General features: G+C 41.7%; 1 protein-coding gene and 1 long non-coding RNA gene across 3 annotated transcripts in view; one reads left to right on the top strand and one right to left on the bottom strand.

Annotated features, from left to right (window-relative positions):
- htr4 (5-hydroxytryptamine receptor 4) overlaps nt 1-12,097 on the bottom strand; it is a 147,535-nt gene that overhangs the window by 81,768 nt on the left and 53,670 nt on the right. The gene's annotated exons all lie outside the window — the stretch shown is intronic.
- On the top strand, nt 6,464-8,169 carry LOC139606418 (uncharacterized). The gene is made up of 3 exons (XR_011684619.1): nt 6,464-6,560; nt 7,034-7,210; nt 7,316-8,169. It is a non-coding gene; the product is annotated as an uncharacterized lncRNA (long non-coding RNA).

Below are 12,097 nucleotides of genomic sequence, written 5' to 3'. Positions count from 1 at the left end.
CTAGAGATGTTAGATTAGAAACTAAAAATCACTTTCCAACCACATTTAGCCCATTTTTTGAATCCACTCAGCACGTGACTCTGCTGTCCTGACTTTCTACAGCAGAGACACGACACACTGAGCCCTGACTAAGATGAGCAACCACGGGGTCCTTGGTCCACGACATGTTATGAGGTGCACACCACATATTACTCGGCTTCCATGATTACATGAATCTCAGAAGGTGAAATGTCAAGTCAGGTTTATTTGTGTTGCCCTGTAGTGCAACCAGCCTCTCTACAGACATTAAAGCAATGCAATGAACTGACGTAATATCAAGCTCAGTAACATTTAAACATGTAACTAAAGTAAACCTGCTGAAAAACAGACAGTGAAATACACTGAATTTAGGATGAGGTTTTCGTATTAACTGCTCTCAGTTTTCTCTTTTCCAATCATATGTTCTACACTGATTTTCCAGATGTATGAAGAACTCATTTGCTCTTAAATCCTGCTTTATAAATCCGTGCACATGTGGAAGACACAGAGGGACTACAGGGAGACAGAGCCATAGAGGAAAGGACTGAGTTAAACAGGAGTCTTTTTTTTTTTTTTTGAGATCTGATACACATGAACTTTGACCTGCAGCCGAGCTGAACCTCTGGTGGGCAATCAGCGAGCAGCAGCCTCAATTAGGCGCTCAGAGATGGATGAGGGGCGACCGGGGGGAATACCTCCACCAGACAAGAAGCTCTAAAGCTCCGGTTTGTCACCGGGCAGCTGCTTTCTTTTGCCTGTCATGAAGACAAAATGTATTTCTTCTCAAGATTAATATGAGATGCTCCGCACTCTGCTGAATCACCTGTGAGGCAGGGGGAGATGAGGCTGCAGCTTTTAAAAATGAATGTGAAAACTGTTTTGGAAAGATGCTCCTGTGTCAGAAAGTGAAAAATTCCAATCACCTTCACTGTCTCAGAATATCTTCTGCATCACTGCCTTTACAGCTACTCCGGAGCGTTTGCCTTTACCGTGGCTCCATATGAGATGGTTGTTATGGACGAGCGGCTGAGGCACCACTGATTGGATGTAAAGCCGTGAGGACTGGCAGTCAGAAGTGGTCCAGACCAACAACTGCAGTTAGACAGCTCTGTGTGAGGCGGCGGGTGAAATCACACGTCCTCTTGAGTGCGTCAACCGAGGTGAACTGATTGCACAGAAGCTGTCGTCTTTGGAGGCCTCTGCAAACTCACAGCGAATGTGAAAGAATTTGCTATTGTGCCAAAGTTTAAAGCAGGAAACTGCAGCTATTATCCTCAAGTCAGCAGAGACAAGTGTTTTTAGTTTCTACCTCACGCCAGCCGGTTCCCACCTCAACACCGGACTGCAGCTGATGTAATCAGGGTCTGCAGAAATGCCACAAGCTGCAGTGAACGCAGGAAGGGTGGTGCATAAAAATAAAGGTGGTAACCCAAAGGAAAAGAAACTAGTAGATTGATAAATCATGCAGAGTTGGGTGCACAGAGGACTCTGACGTAAACATCCGGTGCTGATACATGATTCAAGAGCTTCTGTCCTCCTGACTGTCCTAGAAAGTCCTCATTCATCTGAGGACACGACAGCATCAAGGAAGATAACATCTCTGGGCGAGAGGTCCAACAGGAGTGACGCTGAGCTTTCTTATCTTTCTGGAGGAACTTAAAAGACGGCGGTGGGACGGCTCGGCCATCATTTTCAGGGAGGGGAAAAGGAGGATGGTCACAGCTGATGTGACACAGGCAGTTTGCTCTCTGAGTGATAACTGCTGAACCGAACTGTGAGGAGACTTTGAGCAGAAACTGTGTTGAACCGTTTCGGATGGAATATGAAGCCTCTGGTGTGGTTTTCAGCCTGATAATCAGACCAGATCCTCATTTAGTTTCGTGTTAGTATTTTTAACTTTATGTTTTTCACATTTATCGTCGTGATTTGAGAGCTGTTATTCGTGGAATTGTGATCATGGAGGACATGGTCTTGGTCAACCCAAATGACCAGATCTTGACCCGACGTGCAATCTTGTCCAGTCCCCATTATCCAAGCCTGCTGTGTCTGTTCGTGCTCACCCAAACGTGTCCGCATTGAATGGTTCCGTCAGATCCTGTGTGTGGGTAAACATCTGATCAACAACTTTACATTGTTTCTTATTAAAAAAAAAAGATTTGGCTGTTGCTGAATTCCTCACTGGGGATCCCTAATTGCAAACAATAGCTGTCTGGAAACCGGTGTTCTCTCCCAGCAGGCAAAGACAAGTCGACTATTATGCAAACTGGCACCGGAGGCGATGGATGCCGCCCAAACTGGTATCATATCAACGTCATAAAGAGGGGAAATGTGTCACAAAGGAGGACTGGGTGATGGCAGTTTCTCCCGCTTGACTGCGAGAGAGTAAAAGCTGAGCCTGAAAAACAAGAATAATTCAACTTGAAAGCCTGGGAGTAAAACTAGATTAGGAAAGAAGGTGATCCAGTCTGCTATAGACATTTGACAAAGGACGATAAATCAATGCATTAGAAAAAGAAGCGTAAACGACATATTTCTCTGGGTGGGAATCAACAGTTTAATGTTGACAGCGGATCTTTCTTATTTCACTCTGTTTCTTTTTAAATTAAAAGTTCTGTAATTCCAGAATGGAAATTAAATACGAAGGTTTTTTTTCTGACAGTACAGTAAATGTTATATCACATCTGTATCCATCTAAAACCTCTGGATTTCATTTTTGTCGTGATCAGGACAGAAAAACAAACTTTTAGAAACCACCATTCAACTTGACACCTGCGTGTAATCTTTTTAAAATAAACCTTAAACCAAAAATTCCTCCCAGACCCCAGGGTCAATAAATGAAACATCACTTATAACCTTTTACATTTCAAATCTGGAATTACACACCTTTGTGCTTGTCAATCAAGTTCTGACGTGGTGTTTTAGTCATGGTGAAGGTGCCTGCCTCTGAACTGTTGGTCTGTGATTTGCTCCCATAAGTGAGCCGTGTTTTTCCAGTCCCTGAAGATTATTTTCTTTGCTGTGACGAGCGCTCCTTAAGCAGACGTTTCGCCTCTGAACGTCGGGTTTCTGTTCCTGCACTTAGCTGACAGGTCAAACTGGAGTTTTCTTCCAATTAGACTCTGTTATCTTTACTTCACCTCTGAAAGAGAGGTTTTACTGCAGGAGAGAAGCAGCAAGAAGGAATGAAAAACAATCTGATTCATAAGTGTTTGTGACAACTCCAACAACTGACACTGGCTCCTGCTTTCGTCGCTTGTAGTGTGATGAACATTGTACGAAAATAAAGAAAAGCACCAGCTCCGTTTTTCTAATGTTTGCTTAATGTTTACAGGCTACAGATTTCTAATGAGGAAAAGTTCAGAAGCAAAGTTCTCGTTTGATATACCCTGGGTCTTGTTTTCATGGTTTTGACCATTTGACTAATAAGTGATTGTGATCTTTAAAAGCTAAAAAAGTGGTAAAGACAGTGAGATAGGTTGTCAACAAACCTCCAGGTTAGACACACACTTGGACATATGGAAGAGAAAATGAAGCAGAACAAGAAATTATAATAAAATTGTCCATTGAAAACATTCATCAGTTTACGGACTGACCTCCTCCTCAGCTGTGGCCTTCTGTGCCTGCTTCTGTTATATAAACTTCATTTTTCTGTGTAATGAAGTATCCCCAGTCCCACTGAGGAATTGTGTCAATACACTCCCGGTCAAAGGTTTTAAAACACCCCCGGTTTTAGTACAAATATAAATGTTCATCTAACTTCCTGAAACAAAACGTATGAACCACAAATGCATCATTTTCACCTCACAACACAGAGCTGAGGCTGTTTGTGCGAATGTGACATTGTAACGGGACCAAATTCTGCAGTGAAGGGAACAGCGCTCACATATAAACAGATGAAATGCACACAAGAGGAAAAAAAAAAACAAAGATTGACAGATCAGGTAACAAAAAGAGGAAAACACCACCTGCACAAGATGAAGTGCAGAATACGCAAGAGTAATCATCATCATCATCATCATCATCATCATCAGTGCACAATTGCAATCACTCAAACACACGATCCATTCAGACTCCTCAAAATCACACAAACTTGCATTCTCACAGATCAGTTTGTACATCAATCAAACCCATTCACTCTCAATATTTCTCCTCACGATGAAGCGTCACCAGCGTCCTTCTCCATCTGTCTCACATCAACTACCGCCCCAGGCATTTCCACAATGTTTCTACCTGTGTAACTCAAACACAGACATACAAATGTCTCCATCAGCAGAGTAACAACAACTCAATCTTCTCAACTCAACGTAGACTGGATTTTCATGAAAAATGAAGTCTTTTTAAATCACAAACTGGCCGAGACAAAGAAGGGCGACTGAGTTGGTACATCCTGTTTACGAATTTGAATCCTGGAGTCAGGTGAGCTTTTACAGAAATTGTGAAATACAAACTGTTTCATAAACAACAGGAAGAGTCGGGCTCATAGTGTTTCAGGGGCGTGTTGAAGACCAGTCATGATCATGTGCAGTTTACTAATGTGATCCTGCGGGATTGTCAAGTGTCCAACTTGAATTTTCACTCAGCTGCTTTTCATTGCTTTCATTGCTCATTCGTCAAAATGCTGCATTTCAGGTGACTTGACTGACTTTTAACCAACTGACAGATGAGTGACAGGAGCTTTCCTTCACTGGGACATCAACATCAACTCTTCCCTGTAACTCAGATGAATATGCTACTTGGTAAGCTGCCCTTGACTTTTGATCAGTGTTCTGAAACCAGACAGATGGAAAAGCTATTTGGAGAGATTTCTGTTTAAATCAGCTTAATATCGTGAATCATGCTCACCCTGTTTAGCGCCCTCTGCTGTCAAAATAAAATACAAAATTAAAATCATTCACCTTTTTCTTGAGGTGCTGAAAAGAAAAGTCATTGCTCGGTGCATCTGTTCATCTTTTCTCCAATGCCCTCTGAGCTGTGTTTGAAAAGGAAATGCTATCAAATAAGTTAAGTGTTATTATTGTTAAAAAAAAAATTAAAAATGACAGGTAATAATAGATTATGACGGCGTTTTTATGACTCTGTCTGTAAAAATGACGGATAACGAGAAAGTCCAACGCGGCCTCTGTTCCAGGAGACCATGAAAACTATGGCTGATTGACTGGTAGGCTTCTGTTAGAATCACATAATACAAACATATTTGTAGAGAGAGTCCTCTGACTAAATAAGGACTTCCTGCTTGCTGACAGTGCAATATACTGATGGACCAGGAATAACTGAGCCCATTTCAAACTCATTTGGACTCCCGAGATGGTTGCCTGAATGTAATATGACGACCCTGCCTTCCTGAATAGGACGGTTAATGATGTGTAACCAATGGTGTAGGCAGGGTAGGACAATAAGTGTGCACTAACCGACCTGACATTAAACACACCAGAGAGGGTTCAAAATAGAAAAGGGTCCTGTGTGAAATCTACCTCATGATAAGGGTCAATAAAGTCAGGGTTGTTGTGGATGAGTGAGGATGCAATCACACTCAGTGCTTCTTTCTTAATGAAGCAAAATGTGAACGTTAACGTTGCTGCATTTCCATATCTGACGCACAGAGGCTCAAATGGCCCAGATAAAAGTGACGCTGGGCTTGTCAAGAAAAGTCAAACAGAATCACAAGTATCTCTGCTGTAATTTCTCATCTCTGATGTTGCTAATGCATTTAGACACTGTTGGATATGAGTAACACTCCACACTGTGGATTCTAGTTGTCTGACTTTTTTCTGCTTAACCCTCAGATGTCACTGTTGAAAAATAAAACTGTGCACCTGCGCACTTTCAAATGCACAGTTGTCGATTTGACCTCCAGCTCCAGGCCCCAGCACCTTGTACATTAGTTTGCTGCTATCGATGTTTTTAAAATGTTTTTATTCTACGGCACAAAGCTTCAACAGCAACTCCCTAATGTGCAACTATAAATCAAGCTTTACTCTTCATAAAACCACACATTTCTGTTTGTATTATATGTGAGCCAGATGAGCCAAACAATTGACTTGTTAAATTGTGAGTTTTAAACATCATGGTAGGTGTATTTTTTCACTTTGGGCAGTGCTGCGCAACCTGCTTCCCTCTGCTTCAGCCTATGAATGGAGAGCACCACTTATATCACGATACATGAAGTCAATGTCGCACCTGATCAAAAAGTAACGACAGCCAGTTGTGATAAATGTCATTATTAAGGACACAACAGCATTTATGAGACAGCCTGAGGAAAATATTGGAATTGATATCAGCCTCTGGATTGAAGCCAGAAAAGCGAATTTTACCACAGTGTTCAGTATCCGGTGTGGTGATGTATTAAATCTTTATCACACGCTCCAGCTGGATCTAATCTCATCTAATTAATTGATCTCTAATTAACCTGCGTACTCCTCTCAGCTGTGAAAATGTCGCTCGTCACTGTCAATTACAGGTAATTGTCCCACTGAGGATCACGGGAGGATAAACTATGGATTCTATGTAAATATGGATTCTATAAATACCGGCTGCTGATAGAGGTCAGTAAATGTCACTGATTACTTAAAGCGCCTTTAAATATATAAGAAATAATGAGGCTCAGGCCTTTTCCCCTCCTCCTTCTCCTTCTATGATCTCAAAGCAAAGCAAATAAGTGAGTCACAGCTCTGTATTCAGACCGAAATGAGGGAAACAGACAGCAGCTCATTCCCTTTTCCCTTTCAGTCACTGAGTAATTTCTCATGTGATCTAAACTCAAATTAGTGATAAAACAGCGTGAGGCATCAGTGTTAGTGTGGAATGAGAAGCGCTGCGAGTCATTTGAAGCTAATTGTCTTCATAACAATTTGCCCAGGGGTACGAGGCATGACTGACAGCCCCCCCAAAACCACCCCCACACATACACCCTGATGTCGAAGAAGCACGCGACAGGCCACTCAGCTTCATTAAGTTACTTTACATCGGTTTCTGTGGTAGTCCATCAATTTCCCCTCCAATTATCAATCCTTCATAGGCCTCATCCTGAAGTCGGCTTTGCCCGTAATCCAACAGGGGAAATCTGGAAATGGGTTGCACCTGGGGCCGGGTCTGACTGAATTTGATACTGAGGTCGCGTTAACACATGTGACCCACCGCACCACCACATCCCATCTCCACCCACAGCCCCATTAAAGAAATCCATGGCTCAGAGGTGAGGCTAAATTACTAAATAACTGCCAACTCTGAGAGGCATGATTGACATCTCTGAACATAAAAATTCTGTCATTCCAAAGTCTAAATTGTCTCTTTTTCACAGGAGGTTGTCACCGTGCTGCTCAATCTCCGAGCGACCGGCATCACATGCGTCTGAACTGTCAGTTTCCAGTGCGAGCTCAGCTTATGTGCTCAGTGTCGATGCCTTGTTAAACTGAAAATAGAGGAAATACTCCCACCACATCCATTAAATTTCAAATTGTAGAGACAATTACAACTAATTTAACTAATTGGTATCAAATAAACAAGAGTCTACAGCTAAGCTAAGACATAGTTAGTGGTGCTTTGAGCTAAATGCTAACGCACTCACACAGACGATGATGACAGGCTGATGTTTAGCTGGTTTAATGTATTTAAATGAGCTGTCTTTGGAAACGCTCTTGGTTTGTGCCTTGAGGAACAGATTTTGAATTGAACTCAATTAAAACAAATACACCAATACGGGCCTTCCACTCATCATCAACCCCCTTTATCATGCTTGTTTCATTAAAAAGGAATAAAAAATACATTTCAAAAATTGTGTTTGTTTTCTTTGCCCTGTGTTCGCGTTTACTGTTGTATTTGAGTCGTGAGTTTTATACCTTCAGAGTGAGGATATCTTTAAAAAATGAGACCATTGTATCCAGTCATCACTTGAGCTGTTTATGGTCAAGTTTAAAATCAGGTTTAGATGAAGGGTTGGAGTTAGGCATGTATAGTTATGGTTACTGACATTTTTTCTGTCACAGACTTGTGTAAGTTTAATTTCAAAGCTGAAGCTCATATTCACACCAGCATGTGAAACAGCAGAATACATTTTGAAATCCAAAACCTTCAAACAAGCCCAGTTAGAGAGCATCATTTGGCATCATTATTTACAAATGGACTGACTAACTGGAAATATTTTGGTTTTAATGAACCGGCACATCCATCTCCTGAAGACTCCTGGGGAAAGTCAAGCTGGCGACAGCCACAGTCAAACATCAGTTTGCGTTGCCTGGCAACATGTTTTGACGTGTTTAAGTTGAGATGACTCTGCTTTTATTTGGCTCCCATCACAGCGGCAGGGAGATGCTCACAGGCCAGCACGGTGATTAAAGTCACACAGCAAACAGCAGAAGAGCCGTTCTTTCTGCACGCTAAATATTAAACCAGTGATGTTCATGTCAAACATAATCAGGAGTTTTTACTGAGTGACTGCTTTCAGTAATTACAGCGTTAACCACTGTAGAGGTGGTATTTATCCCTGTCTGTCCAGCATTAATGCTTGGAGCAATTACACCGTAGAACATAAACACAACCCAACTTTGAACCTCTGGTCTTTGCAGTAACACTCAACCTGCTTCTAATCATTAACTTACAATTTCTGATGAATGAAAAAGTTGCAAAAAAAAAAAAAAAAAGTCATTTTTTAAAAAGTGATTCCTCTCGGAAGAATTTATTTGCAGTTTATTAAAAAGAGTGTGAGGAGTGGTGTATATGTTGTTTACTTGCCATTCATGTGGAAAAACATTTTTTTAGAAGCCTTAGATGTTTTCTGTTTATACTGCAAGCCTACTGGTTATCTACTATCGGACTGAATACGTCTGTGATTTTAGGTCCCATTTAGTATAAAAGTAAATTTCCATGTCTTTTCTTGATTATAAAGCAGGTCTAAGTTCTATATTAATACTGTGAAAGTATCAAAGTGATCAGTCCACAGAGAAGTGCACACAGCCTGTATTCAAAAACTGAGCCTTAAAATGAGCTGTAACTTTGTGATGTCACAACAAAGCAGTCTCTGCTCTCAGCCATGCCCCAAGCCTCGCCCATCCAGACCCACCATCCAACCTTGCAGGATTTGGTTTCTCTGAGTGTTTACCTGCTATATTTTTATTAGATTTTTGTTGGATCACTCAGAAAACAGTCAGTATAGAGGCTCTGAGCCTCTGTTCTGATTGGCTCACTGACCTGTCGTTACTAGAGCTCCAGAGAGAAGCTTGAGAGAGGAGATGTAAAACTACATTGAGATCATTTTTGGTTATGGATATCAACACTTCAAATAAAACATTGGAGACATGTAAAAATATTACAACCAAACCACTCCTTCAAATTCTCTCATCTCCTCCATCACTTCCTGCTTCACTCAACCTGAAAAGATTAGTTTGATTTGTATGGAAGGTGGAGATGAGCGGAACTGCTGACTGTGAATTAATTGCTTATTCGCTTGCAATCTCCAAATGTATTCAGGTTTTGACAATAATGTCTCATTCTGGGCATCGTCAGCTATTCATAATGGCACAAATCGGCCTAATTAGAGGAATTTAAGTCATCTTCTTTCGTGAAGTTTTGTCTGAGTCTATTTCACGACAGCCTTAGACGGCTACAAAATCCAGTAAGACGCTGGATTTGAAACTGTTCAGTGACCGGATTCTACCCCATCTTTTCCTTCCCTTGTTTTTCCTCACTGTTCTCCACTGCTAATTTCAATAAAAGCAAAAAAATATATATCGGTAAAAAAAATTTGTATTCAAAAACATTTGCATTAAATAGTGATGATCATGCACTCAGAAAAGGAGGATTTTTGTAGAATACAGGAAGATGAGGATGACTCATCTGAGTGAAGTTAACATTTTAGAAAAGTTTTGTTTTGAATGAAACTTTTTCAACATTTTTCACACAGAATGGTTGAGCAGTACAATATGAAATGACATCCACAGCAGCGAGTGAAGCCTGTGCGTTTCATGTTGATCTGTCTCCTGTGGGATTGAGGTATATTTTGAGGAGGTTGCTGTGTGAGTAGAGTCTCCTGCCTGGAGACGAATGTCCGCTAAAGCTCTTTAGAGTGCAGCACTGAGTGTATAGGTAGCTCAAGGGATTCCCATAGCGAGTTCACAGAGCTCAGAGAAGTTAAGTGTACGTCTGAAGAGTCAGAGACACTGAAAATCTTAACAAGGGAAGGAGAGACAGGAATGGAAAGCAACGCAGGCGAAAACGCAGAGGAAGACAGCCACAAATTAAGACAGACACATAGCAGGCTGAACAACAGAGAGGTGATGGAGAGAAGAAGAGGGGGAATGGCATCTGCAGACCAAATCTCACCTTGGTACGACTGGCCCACATTAATCCATCATTCGGTGTCATTATATTTGCTGAGCTCAGACAGACCTTCAAACTTCACTATGGACAGGAAGAGTCAGAGGCAAAGTGATGTGAAAACGCTGCTTCATACTTGCTCATCAGTGTTATTTTTCCGAAGGGAGGTGACTGTTTCTCAGCACTTGCCCTTTTTCACATTCATTCACCTGATGCAAAACAATGACTGTAATTCTGATGTATTTCGTAATGTTACTGAGCACGTTGCAGTGACGAAGCCTCGCCTCCCCGTCAGTCTGTGCGTGCGCTGCTACCGCCGGCTCTTCTTGCCACACATGACATTTTAGAGATGTGACATGTCTACTCGCAGTGTGCAGCAGCCGAGCTTTGCCGCAGTAATCAATGTAAGCTGCTGCACCGCCCACAGAGACCCACACATCCCTGTTGCTGAGCCTCGCCGCCAGAGTGTGGACCCCCTGATGGAGAAACTGCAGGCGGTAAAAGTCTGCAAAATATCATGCAACAAATTTACTTTTCTTCACTTTGTAATCATTCATCTTTGCTGGATCTGTGGCAGACACGTTTTCAAGGCCACAGTTTGGGGTTGCTGTTGTTTAGGGCTGCATTATGTGGCCAGTAAAATATATGGACAGTAAGACAATAATGAGTGAGAAATGGTTTATATGAATTGGGTGAACTGACTGATCCCAATTCTGAAAGTTAACAAGGACCAGACAAATAAAATAAATAAAACTAAGTGCGTGACTTCCTCCTCACCACATCCCCACTGTAAAGCTAAATTCTGACGAATTTCATTCTATCCAAACACTGATTCACTCCAGCTGCTCCTCCTCCCCTGCTGTCTTTGTTCATGTGTGAAATTTTTCTGTGTTAATGGGACAAATTAACATTCACATACTGTACATACACGCACAAGCACCCACAAACACATGTGCCAACATGAATCATTTTCCATCTGCAAATAATTCCCACAGTGATTTTAATTCTGTTGCTTCCTCCAAAAAATTGTTCTGCCTTTGTTTCTCTGCATAGTTTTTCTCCACCTCTGGTTAATTATGATCTAATCATAAAGGTCACACTGCCTCTCAAAAAATAGTGATTAGGTGTGGGACAAAATATCGATGGGGGAATATATTGTTTTACTTTCTCTTGCAAAGAGATATCTTGATATTTTTATTAAAAACGTGCAAGTGCTCTAAATGGATTCCCCCGCTAATACCTGAGTCACGATTTCATGACTCCTCTAAATTGAATGAGGGTAAACTTGTGGTCAAGAAGAAGAAACTCAAAGTGGGAATGTGGTGGACAGTGTGAAGGGGGGGGGGGGGACAAATCATGGAGGTACCATCATCTTTCACATCGAAAGTGTGGGCCCACTTTTACAAAACTTTTACATATAAAATTGCTAAAGGCTACAGACACACACACACACACTGCACTGCCAGACCAGGCAGACCAGAGACACTGTCCTACATTGACACAAAAACACACACACACACACACTTGAACTACTCCGCGCTGTCTCAGCAGCCAGGCTCTATGTCCTCCAACGCCCTCACACACCGACACACACCTGGGAGTAAAAACACACAGCCTTCATGAGGAGGAGCAGACTGGTCAGCAGTCTGCTGCTTATAAGAAACACACACACACAAAAACAACTACACACTGGGCATTTTCCTGTCATCTGAATTATAACAGCAAGGTGACTGAGACACAGACTGCAGTCCACAGGTCTGAAAGTATGTGT

This window comes from Trachinotus anak, unplaced genomic scaffold (genome assembly GCF_046630095.1).
Source record: "Trachinotus anak isolate AG129_WGS33_773 ecotype Australia unplaced genomic scaffold, CSIRO_AGI_Tana_v1 ptg000021l, whole genome shotgun sequence".
Lineage (NCBI taxonomy): Eukaryota > Metazoa > Chordata > Actinopteri > Carangiformes > Carangidae > Trachinotus > Trachinotus anak.
The sequence above is the reverse complement of the archived record's forward strand: the minus strand, read 5'-3'. Positions and strand labels throughout refer to the sequence as shown.